At 47.3% G+C, this 20450-nt stretch overlaps 1 pseudogene; it reads left to right on the forward strand.

Moving 5' to 3' along the window:
* Positions 1-1923: 1923 nt before the first annotated feature.
* On the forward strand, positions 1924-7989 carry LOC144153507 (uncharacterized; annotated as a pseudogene).
* The last annotated feature ends 12461 nt before the right edge of the window (positions 7990-20450 follow it).

Genomic DNA, 20450 nt, shown 5'->3' on the forward strand with positions numbered 1-20450 from the left:
CATCCACAAGACACCCACCACTGATTTTAATGCACCGTGGCAACTCCGGGCTGTTTGTTGCGACTTGTCCTTCCCGCAATCCCATAAAAACAGGGCACCAATGGTAGCCATTATGCAGCATTTCCTCTTCCTGCAGGAGAAGCATCAGTGCGCAGAATATTACTGTGATGCATCAAAGACAGCTATGTCGTGTCCGCTCCTTGGGGATCGGTGATGCGAGCAAAATACTAACGCCATTCCGATGTAGGCGCAACCAAGAAAAAGCCTCGTGTTTATTTCACAGTCGCGTTTTATACAATTCAGCCAGTGACGTCACTTTGGCCGGCGTACCATAGAGAAATAAAAAAATTAGAAGAGAGGACACGCGGGCTTATCGCGGCTGAATGGCCTGACTCGCGCACCATCCGCCAGTTGGCGCAAGTGGTAAAAAACTGTCTTTAAAATAAAGCTAACACACAATATTATACTTTTTAAATTTTGTTACACATTAGACTACATACTTTTATTTATGTAACAATTTGAATGGCTGTGAATGTAAAATTTTGTGGCTTCGTTGTGCACGGTAGAAAGTCAAGCAGTAGGAAGCCGTAGCCCTTTGTCTTGATTTGTCTCTTTTGACAGCATTTTTCGCGGCTTGCACGTGCGGTTTTGAACTCCGTGTCAACTTCTCTTGAACAAAGAATCCTTGGTGCTTTCTTCACGGTATCGGTTTTCCGTACTGAACGAAAGGTGAGGCATTTCCTGAACGTTCTGACGCGGGATATCGTATTTACGTTCCTTTGTACTTGAAAGCGGCGAGTATTGCGCAGGAAATAATGCATGGCGGGCCATGTGACTTCAGGACAGTAGTTTTGGCAATGCTTTCGGAATGTGACTGTTATTTGAAAATAAAAATATTTTAGGGAGGCAGTGGTGTTCACGCAAGTGCTGAAGTGTCAGCGGTACGCCCTCGTCGTCGCACGTGGTGTTCGCGTGCAGCGTACGACGGCGGTGAGTAACGTAACGTGCAAAAGGTGTCGGCCGGCCGGCGGTCTGTAACGGTGAAGCAAGTGTCGTGCGCTGTGGCTGCACTTAATATACGTGAGCCGCACACTGCGTTCGATTATGCTACTACCTATGCACGGCTAGTTATTTGCTGCTGTTATCTAATATGCCGTGGCGCTCTGCAGGGCCGTTCATTCGAACGTTTTCTTCTGGTTATTTCTTGACTAGTTTGTTTATAAAGGACGTATTGCGCATACAGCACCCATTCTCTGAACACCTTATGCATGTCATTTCTATGTTTTGCAGCCCATGGCCCCTGCTGGTCATCGGCACGGCCCTTATTGCTGTGTGCCATGGTGGCCACACAGTGGCAAGGTATACCCGCGCCAAGTTCCCGTCCAGGGGTGCATTTCTTTCGCATCCCACGGGACAACAGGTACGTTTGGGCTTTGTATTACCTTCAGTTCTCGCTGTTTGTCCTGATTGGGTAAAGACCGTCATTCAGGCTGTATCGGCTGCATTGTCGTTTTGTTATGCCAAACAATCCCTAGGTCGCATAAAAAATGCTCCTAACCTCTCTTCCGCAAATAACTAGGCATGCATATTTTCCGTGTTGCTAAATGCGGAATGGCACGACAAGTGGGGAGAATAAGACAAGGTTTCATGTTGCATATAAGTGACATGTGGATGCAGTGCGTGGGTACTTGTTGTAGTGAACTTCCTTTTTTCAAGTGCTCAAACCAATGTGCCAAATTGCTGTTTCGACTGGTAGCAGGGAATTTGTCATTGCAAACAACTTGTTTACTGTTCCCTTAATACCCATATAGGTCAACAGCGTGGGTGGCCTACACCGGGCGGGATGAGCTTAAGGCAAAGCCAGCCAGCCAGCTGCATTCGTCTTACAGATTATGCTGTAAGCATTTTACAGCACAGGACTTTATGGATCCTGCCCGCACGCGGCTGACCAAGATGGCTGTGCCGACTGTTCTCCGAATGTCGCAAGGTAATGCAGTGGAAGATCTTGATTTTCTGGTTTAAGGTGTGGGCCAATACTGATGTGTGGTCTGTCATAAGCTGCCACATACGCAGGAAGCCTCCAGGGAGCACCTTCCTCCTCCAGCTCTCCCGCGAGCGGGCAAGAGCCTTTCCTGCTGGACACTCCCACCTCCAATTTTGGGACTGGGTGTCCTTTTGTTTATGGTAAGTATTGCCTTTGAAGAAAAGGTGCCACATTGACAGTAAAGCAGTACTCGTAACATGCTTTTGCTGTTGTGATCTACTTTAGTGACATAAAGTAATTCTATTTTCAGGAAAAACAAGATAGGAAATGTTTTTGTAGAGAGCATAGAATACGATACCCCTAATGTAGAAGTACAGGACATCACGTAGGGGGGACTGCAACAAATTTCATAGTTTCTTTTGCGGGATTACAGTTCGCATTGAAATGCTTACCATTGTTTGTTAATTTGAGACAGCCGTTTGTGTTTTTAAGCAAACGTAAGTATTACTAATATGCATTGCTAATTTGTTCCATCACTTTCAGCTTTTAACAGGAATGTGTGTAAAACCAGCGCAGTCATGACTCGGGAGATAGTTTCGTTTTTCTTGAACTTACTAACACCGCGTGGTTTAGATGGTCATTGACAGAAGCCGAGGTGAATCCAATATAGTCTCCCTTGCTCAAACTCTGCTGTTTCTACCTGAGGTTGCACTGCATCAGTTTTCTCTGTAACTCTGGGCAGAAAACCAGCCGAGCGTTAACGTTGACTCATTTGCCTACGAGTGGTGGCCGTTTCGACTCGTTTTTTTTTTTTGACGCGCCTGCTTGTTCATGATGTGCAGATGGTGTGCCAAGCACGAGCTGTGCTGACGTGGACTCGCCTCTTGTGACCTCCGACAGAGGAGACTTCTCTGGTGAGTGCCCGATTTGCATTGTATTGTAACCTCGGTGTTTAAGAATACTGCAAGTGATTTCACAAAGACACGGCTATGTGGTGTTGGTCAGAAAACCAGCTGAGTGTTAACGTATGTAGCTTTAAGCTGAAAACCAGCCGAGTGTTAACGTTGACTCCTACCTACGCGTGGTGGCCGTTTCGAATATTTTTTTGACGCGCCTGCTTGTTCATGATGTGCAGGTGGTCTGCCAAGCACGAGCTTTGCTGACGTGGACTCGCCTCTTGTGAGCTCCGACGGAGGAGACTTCTCTGGTGAGTGCCCGATTCGCTCACTCGCCGTGTAGTTGAGAATACTGCAACATATTTCACTGTGCCCCAATGACTGAGTAGGAAGGTTCCCTCAGTATACGCCACATGCTTACTGCAATTTCAAGGTATCAATTGCGCCAGTTTATTTGTCGTGATGTTGAAGGTTATTGCCGAATGCAACTTTTTATACCAGTGGAATACTAGCAGAAAGTTGTAGTTAGATTGCACCATGTAATTTTATCTTTACAAATTTATAACTTTGCGTCTACTTCGTCTATTTCAGTTCAGTGCGGTGTTCCCCTAAGCAGCCAAAAAAGTTGAGAGCGACGATTGCGAGACTCCAGGCCCAGGTGTCCAAGTACCGGAAGACCATTGCACGGCTCCGGAAGGAAAAGACCAAGCTGCCACCGTGCATTTCACAGGCCCTGGGTGCTATCCGCCCACATGTATCTGAAGAAGTATTCAACCTTCTGTCAGCGCATATCCGTTTGAGACCGTGAGGAAAGGGGAGGCGATACCCAGTATGGCTGAAAAAATGTGCTCTCCACTTAAACTTCCGTGGTCCGAGAGCATACTGTTCGTTAGCACCACTTTTCAGTTTGCCTACGCAATGGTCAATAAGGCGGTGGTTGGCAAATGTTCAGATGACACCAGCTGTGATACCTGGGGTAATTCAGTCGATTGCGACAAGCACACAGGATCGCGATCGTGTGTGTACCCTTATTTGCGACGAGATAGCCTTGAAAAAAAAACTTGGCTTATGATTCTGCTCGCGATGTTGTGTACGGGTTCACAGATGACGGAGCTGAATGGTCATGAACGATTGCCGACCGAGCCATGGGTGTTTCGCTTGCTGGTATTTCGAGAAAATGGGTTCAGCCAGTGACATTTACCATAGGTCACACATCTACGCCTATTTCTGTCGTAAACTATTTGCTGGTTGCACTTTTACATCTTCTTCGTGACATCAACATGTCTGTCAAGGCCGTGGTTTGTGATCAGGCCTCTACCAATGTGAGTCTTGCTGCCCAGTTAGGCGTGACGGTAGAACAGCCTTTTTTTAGGTTAATGGCGAACGAACAATGGCGAACGGATATTTTTGATGTGCCTCACCGCATTAAAACAACGCGTAACAATGTGCAAGCTCACAAGTTGCACATTGGAGGCAGTGTAGTTGACTGGGAATACATTGAAAAGCTCTATAAATCGACTCATGAGATGCGCCTAAGGTTGGCTCCAAAACTCACAGAGCGGCACATCCAAAAAAAAACATTCTCGAACATGAAGGTGAGCAGAGCGACTCAAGTGCTTAGCGCCTCAATTTGCGTAACACTTATGGCGCTTGTCTATGCAAATGAGCTTTCTGCAGATGCGATGGTAACACATCGTTCTGTGATAAGATGGATAAGCTTTTTGACGCTCTCAACAGCTCCAGCCCTAAACAAAACTCCGCAGAAGTGTCGCTATGCACTTCGAAAAGGTGATGCCGAACTAGTCAAGTTTCTCGAGGATCAGATTCCATGGATCCGGTCATAGAAGTTCGATGCCAAGCGGCAGCCGCAAGCCGTTGCTGGGTGGCAGATAATCATTCGGGCCATTCTGGAGCTTTGGGACGATCTCTCTAAGAATTACTTCTTGTGCCTACTAACTCGTCGGCTGCAGCAGGATCCATTTGAGAGCATGTTTGGACACTTTAGGCAAAAGCATGGCTGCAACACAAACCCTAATGTCGCTCAGTTCATACCGGAACTGAAACACATCTGCATTCGCAAACTGTTTAAAAAGGTAACGTAGAAGATGACAGGTCCGGACTTCTTGATGAAGTATCGCCGTTCTCATTCAGCAGTGCTTCTATGGCTGACAGCGTGGTAAGGGGAGAGCCTGATGACTTCCCGTCTTTCTTTGACATTTCAGTGCTCGCACAAGACATCCACTCCCACACTATTGATGATTCGGCTGCCTATTATGTTGCAGGATATTTAGTAAAGCTGTTTTTGTCTAGGGCCGTAAAAGACTGCGGCTGTTCAGAGCTGCTCAGAGGTGCAGGGGAAGACCTATGTCGCCCCCGTCGTATTTCACCATGCTGAAAGCATATCATGTTCCCAGCAAGCTTTTTGGCAATTGAAGTGTGCCATCAGAAGGGCTTTTTGCTTTTGTTCAAGACCTTGAGATGCACTTCCTTGCAATGGTTGAAGCTACTGCGCATCTTCCACACGTATGTGCAGTCTTGTTCCGTAACTTGTTTAAGATTAGTTCTTTCACTTTCTGTTCTACTCAGTGCCACCAGAGGTTCGTCCAGATGTTTTGCCGGATCCGCCTATGCTGGCATGTTCGTTTTGTCAACCGAAACTTGGAGAAAGTCCAGTTTCAGTCTGCGTCAGGCATTCAGATGGATAAGTTTAAAGGTCAACACTGCACATCGGCAGTTACTATTCTTCCTGTCGGAAAAACATTTGTTTTCTCTGAGAAAGAAAAAAAAGGTAATACCCATCCTACCCTACGTTGTCTTGCTCCCTGATGCGTGGTTTGTCAGGTGCAGAAAGCTGTCGTCTTTTTGTTGTGCACTGCTTGTACTGCATGGTTGGCCGGCATGAGATGGTCATTGGCGTGTAGACTGGCCGGGAAATGGTGGTGGGTTTTCAAGACATTTTATTGTACTAGGCAGTGAAGTGTGCTTTAGAACATCCAGGTAGCAGTTGCAGTTTTATTTTAATAGGTGTAGGGTCCGGTCTGAAGTCTTGCCCTAAAAAAACTCCGCAGAAGTGTCGCTATGCACTTCGAAAAGGTGCTGCCGAACTAGTCAAGTTTCTTCAGGATCAGATTTCATGGGTCCGGTCATGGAAGTTCGGCGGTTTGCAACATCCAGGTAGCAGTTGCAGTTTTCTTTTAATAGGTATAGGGTACGGTCTGAAGTCTTGCCCGAAGAATGTGCCTTCTCTCATTGGGATCTGGCACTGTATTCGTGTCGTGTAATGGTGATTACATCAGTACATTTTCATAAAGTGGTCTCCTCTCCATATTCTAGTCTGTAATGGCATCTCTACAATTATGTGATATATATAATTATGGTGTGGTTTGCGCACTTTCAATGAGAATAACCAAGGTGAAGTGATCGCCTTAAAAAGCACTTGTCTATGCTTCGACCTATGTGCGTTCGCACAGATTTTCACAGCTTGTGGTATTAAGTGGCACCACATCACTATTGTCAGCGAACCATACTTGTGATGGCTGGTGATTGCTGGAGGGATCAGCCCGTGGCATTTACCATTGATAGCACGATGCCTGACGCTGTTCCAAAGCATTTCCTGGTTATACTCCTACTTCGTCGTATATTAACATGTATGTTAAGGCGATGGCTTGGATCAGGCCTTCACCAATGAGTCTCTCGGGCCATTTAGGCGTGACGACTGAACAGCCTCTTTTTTTAGGTTAGTGGTGAAAGGATATACACATTGAGGAGGTTCACAAATCAACTTATACATATGTCTTTCGACGAAGTCGTTCTGCAGTTCTGGGAATATGTAACAACTACAACTTCTACTCTGTGGTGTGTGCCGTAAGCTTGGCCTGCAGGGTTGAGAGCGTGATGTGTTTCCATTTGACAACTTCTCTGTACTCGTCATCTCTTGTAGTCCTGGCCCTTTCGTTTGGCCACGTACATATATATTTTCCGTTTGTACACCCCAGTGTTTTCTGCAAAACCTTGACTTCTGCAGCTGCAATCGTTTTTGTCTTATTCATGATGCATACGGGAGTGTTTAGAGCATACTCCATTCTCTGATTTTCAGCAACATTGTTTCTGATGGTGCGGGTATATTTCACAAGGTGTCCAAGCTCCACTGGTAGGGGCGGCCCATGGGCATCGGTGTGTTGGACGTCTCAGACGATTGGATCTTTGTATCTGCAGTAGTTCTTCTGCGTCTCATACATTTGAGTAGCTCCACTGCAGATGGTATTTGCATGGTAACCTTGGTGCGCAAGAATACGGCAATTGATTTCACTGTTGACGTATGAAACTATGTAATGAGTTCACCATTGCCTTGTTCACTAGGAGCAAAAATTGTTCATTTGTTTCTTATATGTGTGTTCACATTGGCTGCTCAAGATGTGTGTGCGTGGCACTTGGAGCCTTTCGGTTCAGCTAGTACATAAAATATCCTTGCCTGGCCCATTGCCTTTACTGTGAAGTCAATGCTTTCAGAAGCCAACCCGGCATCTTGGGTAATTGCGCGCTTGCCAGGAACCAATAGAAACTTGATTTTTTCCCTCTTAACGTTTTTGCGTGTACATGTCCACACAAATTCGATTTCTGCTCAATTACTGCTACTGATTAGAAGTTGCTGATAGGCAATAAGCCTCATTATATTTCATCAAATTAGCAAGGCCATCGAGCGTTTTCGGTAAACGAGGCGCACGTTTTTCTCTTCTTTTACATCCAGGCTGAAGAAATTGCCACAGTAAAAGGGTATCTGCAGAGATTGTGGTTGTAAACAGTTGCAAGTATCCCAGTGTTTAAATTTTGTTATGGTTGATATTTTTGTATCACTTCAACAGCGCACACAGTCCGAGGGTGTCGTGGATACAAGTAAAACTGCGGATGGCTAATTCGGGTTCTATGCGTTTTCAGTTACCATGGAGCATAAATCCTCTGTCTGGTTGTGCTACCTTTACTTGTGGTTTTTTTTCATTCCTGTAAACGTATTTTCCTCACTACTGTGAATTGTCTCTGTTGTGGTGTGTTACCCACTGTTTATTTTTATATGTGTATTGCAAAGAATGATGACAATTTGAATTTGTTCCGTCTAGGGCCATGCAATAAATATTTCTTCATTTATGACTTGTCTCTTATGTGGCTTGACAAGATGTGAACACACGACAGAATTCTTAAACAACTGCGAATGGTAACGTCAACTGCAATTTCACATTTCAAAAAACAGTCTTTTTTTTTTCAAAAGCATGTGGGCACTAAGCCTGAGAATGATATATTTAAATAAACACTAATTATTGCATGAAAGCATCCGAATACCGTACCGATGCCCGTTGCCGTGAGCAGGGCTTTCCAGTCCTTCAAACTACCCGCCAAAATCGGTGTCTGCGATACCGAAACCGAAAGTGAACGTACGAAAGTGAACGAAAGTATGGGTAGTAGTTTGGCTACCCGACCGCTCGGTGCGCTATACTACAGTAGAGTCATTCAGCCGCAGGGCTCTATGGGAGTGTCCACTCTTACCAGTATTTCTTTCTCTACGGGCGTACCCCGGCGCGCAGCCACAACAGAGATAACAGATAACACGACATCTCCCCATTTTTTAAAGGGCTTTCAATACAACACAAAAGTAAAAGTAAGCCCCAACAGAAACAAGTGCAGGTATCAACTGTACCCATATCGCTGTGGCGGTCTTATTTCGCGACGTAACGTGTCACATAACCACCCTGCCTTTGTTTACAGTCAAACCCGGCTGTAACGAACCCGGATAGAGCGAATTATGCTATATATCAAACAAAAATATTTCAGTCACGGAAATACACAGGAAATATATTCCTTATAACGAAGTTCACATCGGATATATCGAACTCTGCGCGCCTACAATGGCCACCGAAATGCATGGTCTCGCAGCGGCGATTGAGATATGCATTGGCCGCGACCACGGAGCAAGAGTTGCGACTTAGACATTGCGCCTCGCACGGAGCGACATGACGCCCGACACTTTCCGTAACTGTTTCCGACGCGCGGGACTCACGACGGAACCCGCGCAGTCAGCGAGTCCGGACCAAGACGGCAGCATAGGTGAACTGTCGGAAGAGCTCCCCCACATTCCCGATGATGTCGCGAGTGAAAGCCGTCCGACGCTTATAATGAAGCGCTTTCGGCAGTCAATGTGCTTCGCCAACGCTTCTTAGATTTTGGAGGACGCGTACTTGAACTGGTGCAAATAATGTTTCGTGTAGAGAATGCTATGCTAGTTAAAGCCGCCGAAACGAAAGTGAAAACAACAATCACCGCTTTTTTCTTTGCAAAGTAGGCAGTTCAGGCGGAAAGTAGCTTTAATACTTGCAATAAATGGATTTTTTTGGATATGCTAACGGCTAGTTTCCTGTGTTCGTTTTCGCATGTGGGGATGGTGGAGTTGAGAGGAAGGGGGGCTCCCGCGGATTGCGAACTTGTAACGATAAGTTCGTTATAGGCGGGTTAGTCTATATCGAACTAATGTATATATCGAACTAATCGCGGTGCATATTGCAATTCGCTATAAACGGGTTTGACTGGATTCAGCGGAGTGGCCGGCGTTAGATTCAACGTAGAAGGCTCTGACGAGGCGTTGCCTTCCTCGGATTGCCCCGTAGCGTTGGGACTGGCAAGAAAGTCGTAAGACGGGTCATGACCGCTGGTTCGCTCACTGTTCCTAATCAATGTCTGCCTGTTTCTCTCCAGCTCCGCTCCGTCATCGGTCCGCACCCGATGCCTCAGGGTTGAACTCAGGGCTGCTGGCTTTTTGTAGTCCTTCATCCACACCCGGTTTCCTGGTGCGAGGGGCGGCAAGGGAGTAGCCGCATGGTGACGGTCGTAGTCGAGCCTTTGCTTGTTCCAAACTGCCTCTTCTCTGTGTTGAAGGCTCCTGAAACCCAGAGCCTTTGATGGTACAAGTTTTTTCGGATGCACCGGCAGCGTAGAGCGTAAGCGTCTGCCCATCAGTATCTGGGCTGGACTTGTGCCCAACGGGCCAGGGGAGTCTCTATGCGCAAGGATGGCTATGTAGGGGCCAACCAATTTTTCCAAGAGCCGTTTTACAGTCTGCACCGTAAGCTCGGCTGCCCCGTTTGATTGCGGGTACCGGGGGTTGGATGTGACGTGATGGAAGCCGTACCTGGCCGCGAACGCAGCAAATTCTGTAGACACGAACTGAGGACCGTTGTCTGTCACAACAATTTCTGGAATTCCGTGTCTGGCAAATACGCTCTTCATTTGTACAATGACCGCTGAGGAGCTTGTGGAAGATAATAGGGCGAGCTCCGTATAACGAGAAAAATAGCCTACGACCACCAGGTAGTCTCTTCCGGTCAAGTGGAAAAGATCAGCTCCTAGCTCTAGCCGAGGCAGGCTGGGATACTTTGATGGCATCATCGATTCGGCTTTTTGAACGCGCAGCATCGCGCATTCCCGACAGCTATTAACCAAAGCTCCCAGCTCGGCGCTAAGACCTGGCCACCACACACATTCCCGGGCCTTTGCGCGACATTCCCCAATGCCCTGGTGTCCCTCATGCAATGAACGGAGCATTTTGCTCCTTAGACTCTGAGGCACCACCAAACAAGACCCATGCAGAAGCACACCGTCACATATAGTGAGGTTTGCTCTTTGCAACCAGTAAGGACTCAGCCAACTGCTTACTTTCGCGCAACGGGGCCAGCCTGCCCTACAATACCAGAGAATTTGTTGGCAAGTCTCGCCTTTTTCTTGCGCCAACTTCATTTCGTTCCAGTGTGCTGAAAATCTGAGTTCGCCGATACAGCTCGACACTTCCCTGCACGGTGCCCGGCTTCCCTGCACGGTGCCCGGGAAAGAGTGTCGGCGGTATTAATCTGCTTTCCTGTGACATAAGATACCGAAAACCAAAATCGCATGGGCCTTAATCGGAACCTTTGTGTTCTAGGGGCCAGCACATGAATCGGTGACTGCCCCAGAAGCGATACAAGCGGTTTGTGGTCTGTCTCAAATTGAAATTCCAGCCTATCAAAAACAACACTCCAGCCTTTCTACCGCCCACGTCAGCGCAAGCGCTTCCTTTTCTATTAGCGCGTACCTTTGGTCCGTTGGTGCAAATGACCGAGAGTGATACGCAACGGGCCGCCTTTCGCCGTCCGGCTGCACTTGCAGCAGCACACAACCGAGACCGACCGACGATGCGTCGGCTGAACAATGGTGCGCAGCTTGGAGTCGAATTTTGCGACGCATTGCGCCAAGGTGATCAATGCTTTTAGAACCTCTAATGCTCTTTGCTGAGGCGGGCCCCAATGCCACTCTCGGTCTTTCAAGAGCAGACTGTGGAGCGGTGCTGATACGTCCGCAAGATTGCTCACAAACCTTGCCAGATAGTTTATCACGCCCCAAAACCTGCGTACATCCGCAACACTTTTTGGCGTAGCCATCTTGTTCATGGCGTGAACTTTTTGGGATCTGGCCTGATTCCTGAATAATCGACCAAGTAGCCTAAAGACGCTACCCGAGTGACACAAAAAGAACACTTTGCCCGATTAGGTCTCACGCCAGCTTTAACGAGCCTTTCGAGTACTGCGTGCAGCCGTTCGTCTTGTTCCTGTTTTGTTGCTCCGTAAACCAAAAGTCATCCATTAGGTTCACCACCCCTGGGAAGCCCTACAAGATTTTAGCCATTTGCTTTTGAAAGTATTCCGGGGCCGAGCTGATACCGAACGGCAGTCACTGGACGCAGTATCTACCGAACGGAGTGATAAAAGTTGTCAGCCAGGCTGGCTTTCTTTTGCCAACTTAACCCGGTGGAACCCGGAATTGGCATCCAATTTTGAAAGTATATGACCCCCGCCAATTGCACAAGGGCGTCGTCTACGGTTGGCAACACAAACTGTTCATGTAGGACGCTCTTGTTCAGCTGGGTTAGGTCTACGCATATTTGCACTTCCCCTGATGGTTTTACTACCGGCACTATTCCTGCACACCATTTAGTCGGACCGTCTACCTTCCGAATGACCTCACTTTCGACCATTTTGTCCAACTCTAGTTTGATAGGGTCCTTTAACAGAATGGGTATTCGTCGAGGTGTAAAAATTGAGAAGGGAACCGCACCCTTCTTCATGCGAATGGTGTGAAAGCGAAAGCCACGAAAGAGCTGCGGATACAAGTAGTCGTACTGTTTATCATCAACAGCATCAACAAATTTCATCACACATAGGGCTTCAATGGCTGGGAGTCCTAGCAAAACACACTGCAGTGCCTCTACAACGTACACTGTTTGTCGCGCGGTTTAGCCTTTCCAAACTATATCAGGAAGAAAGGAACCTTTAACATCAAGGCGCTCATCGGCCGCGCTTCTCAACACAGCTTGTGATTTGTCTATGCGAGGCGGAACACCGGCGAAATCGGGCGGAACGACAGTGACCTCGGCGCCGAATCAATTTTTGCACATACTCGTAAATTGTTAATACACACGTCCGCGTATCTGGCATTACAGCTGCCGAGTGTCCCGAGAAAAAAATTTTGTTCTTCGCCTTCTAGCACAGACACGCCCACCTGGTTGTTTTTCTTGGACTTCTGGCAGACCACGGCGAAGTGTCCTTTGGTTCCGCAAAGGCGGCACCGTGATAAACGTGCGGAGCACCGGGTTCTGGCATGATTCTCACGTCCACAGAACCGGCACTCTGGTAGTTGGCGATTTCCCGTGTCCATGGCTGCAGCGACTGTCGTTGCTGTTCGGTGGTGCGCCCCTCCCGGTTGATGGATGGTTCACTCGGTTGTCCCTTGAATGGTGCCCAGTTCGCCTGTCGTTGCCTCGTTGCTGTCGGCCCGAAGTTCCAGCCGCTGTCGGTGAACTGTTTCTTTGAGTCTGGCCTTCGCTAGAGCGTTCGCGAGCGTAAGAGTGGCATCCATCTGGAGAGCTTCTGACAGCTGTGCGTCTCGGAGGCCTACGACAAATCTGTCCCTTATCATGCGCTCGCGGAATTCTGCATATTCGCAGCGGTCGGCTAGTTCATGCAGGGATATCACAAACTTGTCCACGCTTTCGCCGGGCTCTTGCTTCCGGCGATGAAAATTTGGGCTTTCGTAGACTGTTCTTGGCGGCCACGAAATGAGCGCCAAACTTTGTCTTCACCACCGCGTAGCTTTGGGACTCTTCCTCCGTCAGGCCGAACGTCTGAAAAATTTTCCTGGTCTGCCTGCCCATGGTGTACAACAGCGTCCTCACCTGGGCTTTCTCCATTCTGTCGTTGAGCCCCGATGCCGGGCGGTAGTCATCGAAGGACATAATCCATTCTGGCCACTCGGAAGTCCTGTCCAAGTTGAACGGCGCACGCGGTGGCAGGGCAGCCGCTGGTGGGCTGGCTGCCGCTTTCGGGTCCGTTATCGTATGACCGAGTGCAGGGTGAATGCCGCAGTGCCATCGAGGGAGAGGAGGCTCATCCCACTTCTGACACCATGTCGTGTCTGCTCCTTGCGGAGTGATGATGCGAGCAAAAGACTGACGCCACTCCGATGTAGCCACAACCAAGAAAAAGCCTCGTGTTTATTTCACAGTCGCGTTTTATACAATTCAGCCAGTGACGCCATTTCGGCCCGCGTACCCCGGCGCGCAGCCACAACAGAGATAACAGATAACACCACAAGCTACGGCTGTGTCTTGTGCTGCACATGGGCCGAACTACAATGTGTATAAAAAAATTCCCCGCATTTCCCCGAGGGGAAGAATGTGAAAGTGCGAATGCACGAGTTGAATTTGCGCGGTTCGGTAATGTTCGCGAAAGAGAGATCACACACACACACACAACTACAAAGAAAGAAAGATGCATTTATTCACAGACACCTATTTGTGTTGTCGTTGTACTTGATTGCCAGAGCGGATCTCAGTTTTGAAATTTCGTGTCAGTACTCCTTTAAGCGGGTGCATTACCCCTTCTCACGCCCGATTCCTGGCCAATCCCCCGCGTGGGTATGTGCCATGTCAGCGGCCAGGCAGCGCGCGCCCATCTCCCCCCGTTGCCAAGGAAGACGAGGAGCGCGCGCACCCGCAGCTGTTGCTATGCGGACGGCGGCGGACGCTTCAGGCTCGCTTAAGAAGTGCATTCGCACTTAAAATGAACTACCACAACAGCATTTTTACGACTGAAGCACACAGGATTTTACTTGTTTTACATCACATCGTTCAACATCAAATTTCAAAGTTCATAGTGTTTACAGATTCTCTTAGTGTTGTACGTGCACTTTTGTCCAGAAAACGCTAAAAAAATTATGTAATCAATCTTGTTTTTAAGGCCCTTATGTCGGCATACGCCTCAAGTCCTGAAATAACAATATCTTGGGTTCCTGGCCACTGTGGAATAGCCACTGCTACTACTTTGGAATAGCGAAATGGCCACTGCTGCTACACTCTTGAATACAGTGGACATAGCAAGAGTGCCGTACACAGACATGAAGGCACACATTATACATCAACTTCGCAACGCATGGCAAACACACTGGAGTGAACAGACAGATAACAAGGTACACGTAATAAAACCCCACTTGGGACCATACACTACTGACTCACACAACAGACACATTTAAGTTACCTTAGCTAGGTTGCGGATAGGCCATACACATGTAACACACACTTGCTCACTGGCTCTCCAAGACCCATCTCTACCAGGTGTGCGGAGGGCCTATCCGTAGTCCACATCTTAATCACATGCAAGGCACTCCACGCAACAAGACATAGACACTTCAAGGAACTATACAGACAACACATTCCGCTACACCCTTCCTTGTATTTGGGTGACAATGCCATGGTTTCTGTGCAACGAGTTTTTAAATCTTTGTCTGATATTAACTTTCTAAACCTCATATCCTATCATGCGTACTCAACACTGGCCCTTTACACCAGCGCTCTCCATTGGTTTTGTTTGATTTTGCTGTTATTCTGGCTTACACATTTTAGTAGCCACTGTTTTCTCTTGTGTACTTCTGTTTGGCGCTCTTTGCCCTAGCTGGCCTTGCGCAAAAAATCCAACCATCATCATCATCATACAGCTGACAGGGAAGTCTCCGGCAGACGCGTTTAATCAATACTTTGTAGGGGTTTCACATCCTGCTATTGTGCAGAATGACAGTGAAAATATTGCGCATAACAGCAGCTCTATTTTCCTGAAACCAGTAATGATGCTGATTCAATGTAATTAATAAATTATAACCCAGTACGGCTAAAGACATAACTGGCTTCCAAATTAAACCCATAAAGTACACCTCCGATTCGCTCTTAGCTATACTTAGCCACATTTTTAACCTGTTTTTGTGCCAGCCTGTTTTCCCTCGTAAAATGCAAGTAACCCGTGTAACAGCCTTACACAAAAAGGAAACAAAAACGACATGGCAAATTACCGTCCCGTGTCTATACTTCCGGTCATGTCAAAAGTGCTAGAAAAAGTTAGTTTACATCGTCTTGCCGATTTTGAAGAAAACCACAGTCTCTTAAACTGTTCACAGTTTGGCTTCCGCAAAGGACTTAGTACGGAGTTCGCATTGCTAAAACAAATAGAGTCAATTTTGGCAGCGCTTGAAGAAGGAGAGTTGGTTCTTGGGCTATTTATTGATTACTCTAAGGCTTTCGGTCACATAAATCACCAAATTCTAATTAAAAGCTTGACCGCTATGGTTTTCGAGGGAATGCCGTACACCTAATTATCTCTTTTCTGGAACACCGCGAACAAATAGTTCATATCGACGACTGTTCTTCCGATCTACTGCTTTTATCTTCTTGTGTACCACAGGGGAGCATCTTGGGACCATTTCGTTTTAATATCTATATTAATGACGTTGTCAGCTGAAATATTTATGCTGATGACACCAGCATATTTTTACGAGGAAATTAAGCGGACGAATTAGTTGGCGACGCATATTTTGTATTAGAAAATCTAAATAGCTGGGCATAAAAAATACCACCTTAAAATAAACACCAGCAAAACCAAATCTGTAATATTCAGAAGTAAAAATAAGAACGTAACATTAACGCAACAAACACTGCTGAATTCGACCCCGGTTGATATTGTACCCAACATTAAAACACTTGGAATAGTCTTCCAGGAAAACCTATCTTGGAACGAGCACATCGACACAATATCAAGTAAGGTATCTGAAATAGTGGGCTAGTTTACCGGAATCGCCTAATCCTTCCGAGAGATATAATGATATTAATTTACAACTCTTTATTTTCTTTAAGAATTAACTATTGCCATCTAGTTAGGGCATCTATTAGTCAAGGAAACATACAAAAATTGTTTTCTTTACAAAAACGGTTTCTATGTGCTGTAGAGGACGTGCCTTCGAATTATCAGACTTACCGGTTGTTTGAAAAGAAGAATGTAATAAATTTAGATTCACAACTTTACACTAACGAAAGTCTATAAACAAGAAATAAAGTGGAAACATGTATTCTTGACTTAACTTGTCAACCTTAAAAGGAGCTCTCAGCCGTATGAAACCCGAAACTGCGATATTTGGAACGTTAAAACTTGTAGAACAACATACGGGAGACATATGCTAGGAAACAGGCTTCCGAGGCTACTCAATGCTTTACACGAACTTAACTTCAGCTGGAAACAGTGGCGTAACTAAGGGGGGGCAAGGGGGTACAAGTGCCCCGGGCGGCACTTGGGAGGGGGCGCCGAGCCGAGTCCTCCCAAAATGTGCCCGAGGGAAAAAAGCGGCACGGGGTTACCGTATGTCACCGCATCGGGGTGGCACTGCCGCAAAAGTTGCTGTTGAAGAGATCGCCAGTAGGGGCTTGTTGGCACGACATTGCAATGAACGAATAGTGCTGAGGAAGACAAGGACGACAACAGGGGGTCACACATGGGGTGCAATGTCGGGGGACACACACGGGGCACTAGCGCCCCGAGCACCTCCGGGCATAGGGCCCCGTATATGACCCCCTGTGTCCGTCCTTGTCTTCCCCAGCACTATTCTTTTGCTGCAATGTGGCTGTTCAAGCAGCTTCTTTCCTTTCTGCTTTCTGCTTTCCTTACTGGTTTCCTTGTCACGAAGGGGCGCCACCGATGTGTGAATGCTTAGGTGCGGAGTCCAGGAGGCAACCCCAGATGATATCCAGTGTGCGTGCGTGCTGCATGTATGCATGTGCTTTCTGTTTTCGTTTGTATTCCAGAAGCTGGCGGTGTGGTTCGAGGCGCTCTTAAAATTTGCACCCTTACAATTAGATTAATCCTTAGCAGGTATTCTTAAAACGCGAGGTGAACCACGTGCAGTAGATTTTAGGGATGCTCTTTTATATTCACACCAAACCATTCTGGTCGTGTTCAATCAAAAACTATACCCGCCTCGAATGCTCAGTGTGAGGCGTTGCGCTCCTGAGCTTGCGCCGTCGCGTTCTATTTCCTGCCGCAGCCCCGAGCTAGCACATTAGGATAACCGGGTTCCGCTGTCTCACCCTTCGAAAAGCGCTCCTCGCCGTTTTCTTTCTGCCGACTCACGGCCGAACTGCAGGGGCGGCATCCGCTGCTCTAGCCCTGCCGTGGCCGACGCTGCGGCTTTCTGACTCCACCCGCGAATTTTGGGTAACGGCTGGCAGAATCTTTTTTCACTCTTTGTGGAGCCACGTGTGTGAGTCCAAGTGACGTCGCATGGTCAATTGTTGTGGGTGTCGTTTAAAGCTTTGCTTTCCAACCACCTTCACAGCGTGGATTAGAGCCGCTTTTAAATGCAGAGCATTTCTTTAACTCACGATGTCACCCGTTCTTGGCGTCCGTAGTTGTCCGCATCGCTTGCCTCGAGATGCCCGGCTCAGACGTTTCGCTATCGGCGCGATCAACATTCGATAGCGCGCCCAGGCACGTTTCAAGGACACTCTCTCATCTCTCTCGGACTCAACCTGTGCCGAGGCTGCCAATTTTACTGCTGACGAGCGCTCTCTCGTCAGCAGTTGCCACAAGTGCAACAACATTAACGTAACGCAAACTACTTAACGTCGTGCGCCCCCGGAAATTCTCTGCATTTGATCGTGCCCCTCGCGAGGGGGATGTTTCACTGCGTCGCCATGCGAACAGTTTGCCACGCTTTAGTTTCAGTTCCGTATCTTCCCGCCGCGACCGTGGAGAGAAGGCGGCCGGCCGCGACTCTCGCCACCGCGGCGCTGCGGTTGCGAGTTGTACTAGGAAAGCGAGCGTCGTCTGCTAGCGGGAAGCAGAACGCGTTCCTCTCGGCATCTCCGGTCTTCGCCACTTCTGGCTGCGCACTGCAAAATAAATAATTTGGATGGAAACTGCATCCATGTGGATGACCGCCAAACCCTCATAATTATTGCTTGGCAACTTGCTGAGGATGAGCATCAGCACTGGCGTCCCAAACGGCAGTGAAATGCGACGAGGAGACAACAGGGATGGCCGGGATGAATTTTTAACGCATCATTAGCATTAATAACAAATGTGGGCATAGTATGCAGATACGAAGTTTGCAATAAATCATTTGAGAAATACAAAGAATGATCCTATTTTATGTAAAGCGAGACGAGAACCGGTGACCGACAAGGTCCATTTCTTCTTTGACTTTTCTTTCGAACCTTGTTGACTTCTGGCGCATGGTACGATGAATACATATGCTAGGATGGCTATAATGCACTGTAGCGAACAAGCAATCAAAAAATCACTCATTCGCTTTCCCGAAACAGCCAGATGACCTTTTTCAACATAGATAACGATAATAATAACGTTGATGACGTCATATCTGTCTAATAGAATACAGGTTCTCCACATAAATGACGCTTACTCCAGTGTTAGCCCTGTGGTCTCTGTTGTCCCGCAGGGCAGTATAATGGGGCCTCTGCTGTTTAATCTTTATTTCAATGAGATTTGTTATTTATGCATGCAGACGACACTAGTATGTTTTTTTATGGTGATAATGTTGATGAACTTATGTGTACATGCAATCTCATGATGGAGGCGCTGCACAAATGGTCTAATGCAAACTACATGCGAATAAACGAAACTAAAACAAAAGCAGTTATATTTCGCCCTAAAAACAAACCGGTTTCCTTTCATTCTACCATTAGACTAAATTCTCGAAATTTACAGTTTTTGGATAGCTTCAAATGCCTAGGTGTCGTGTTTTCCGCAAACATGTCGTGGGATAATCATGTTGATCATGTTATCAATAAGTTGGCTCGAATCACTGGTGTTATTGGTCGTTTAAGGTACATTCTCCCCAAATCTGTGAAATTGCTTCTGTACAATTCTCTTTTTATTCTAATTTAAATTATTGTCAACTTGTTTGGGGTACCGCTAAGTATTCCTCTTTACATAAAGTTTATTTACTACAAAAAAATTTCTTCGCCACGTTTATAACAAAGGTTATAGGGAGCCACCACCTTGAGCTTGTACCTCTTATTGAGCCTAATTACAAGACCTGCTGCGCTTTCGTTAATGCTATAGTGTTCTTCTATGTTGCCAGCTATGCTTTTATTGACTAGAAGTCCCACTCCCAGTTCTCTTCTGTCCTCTATAGGCCCTGGTAACATAGGACGTGTCCATTTTTCAGCACCGTAAATGCCTCGCCTGCCCTCCCAGCCTCGCTAAGCCCTATTACATCCCATTTAATGCCCTCTAATTCCTCGAACAACACCTCTAGACTAGCTTCGCTAGATAAGGTTCGCGCGTTAAACGTTGCCAGGTTCAGGTTCCATTGGCGGCCTGTTCGGATCCAGGGATTCTTAGCACCCTCTGCTGCGTCACAGGTCTGACCGCCGCCGTGGTCAGTTGCTTCGCAGCCGCTGGGGACTGAGGGCCGAGGGTTAATTGGCGTATTCATGGGAGGTTGTGGCCGTTACTACACCGGGGTGGCCAGTCCTGCTCTGGTGAGGGAGTGCATTGCCGGCGATGGTCGCCGGGGTCAGGCCGCACCCCAAGCCACTTTGTGCAATTCCATCAATACGCGAATTTTTTTTAACCCGGTGGGAATTGTCCGGCACCGAGATTCGAGCCACGGTCCTTCTGTACGCGAGGCGGATGCACCACCTCTATGCCATCGCTGCATCCTCTGCATCTCTGCATCGCTGCAACCTAAAGAACAAGCAGGGTTCCGTAAACGTTATTCAACATTGGACCATATTCACACGATCAATCAGGTGATAGAGAAGTGCGGTTAGTATACTGAACCCCTATATATAGCCTTCATAGATTATGAGAAAGCATTTGACTCGGTCGAAACCCTAGCAGTCATTCAGGCATTACGGAACCAGGGGGCAGATGAGCATTATGTAAGAATACTAGAGGATATCTACAATGGGTCCACAGCTACCATCATCCTCCATAAGTAGAGCAGTAAAATACCTATAAGGAAGGGTGTCAGACAAGGAGACACAATCTCTCCAATGTTATTCACAGCATGTTTACAAGAAGTATTCAGAACGTTGGATTGGGAACAGGTGGGAGTAAAGGTTAATGGAGAATACCTCAGTAACCTCAGATTTGCTGATGACGTTGCCTTGCTAAGTAACTCGGGGGGAAAATTGCAAATCATGCTTTCCGCACTGG

Source organism: Haemaphysalis longicornis, unplaced genomic scaffold, assembly GCF_048455015.1.
Source record: "Haemaphysalis longicornis isolate Haplotype H1 unplaced genomic scaffold, Haemaphysalis longicornis Haplotype H1 scaffold_9, whole genome shotgun sequence".
Classification (NCBI taxonomy): domain Eukaryota; kingdom Metazoa; phylum Arthropoda; class Arachnida; order Ixodida; family Ixodidae; genus Haemaphysalis; species Haemaphysalis longicornis.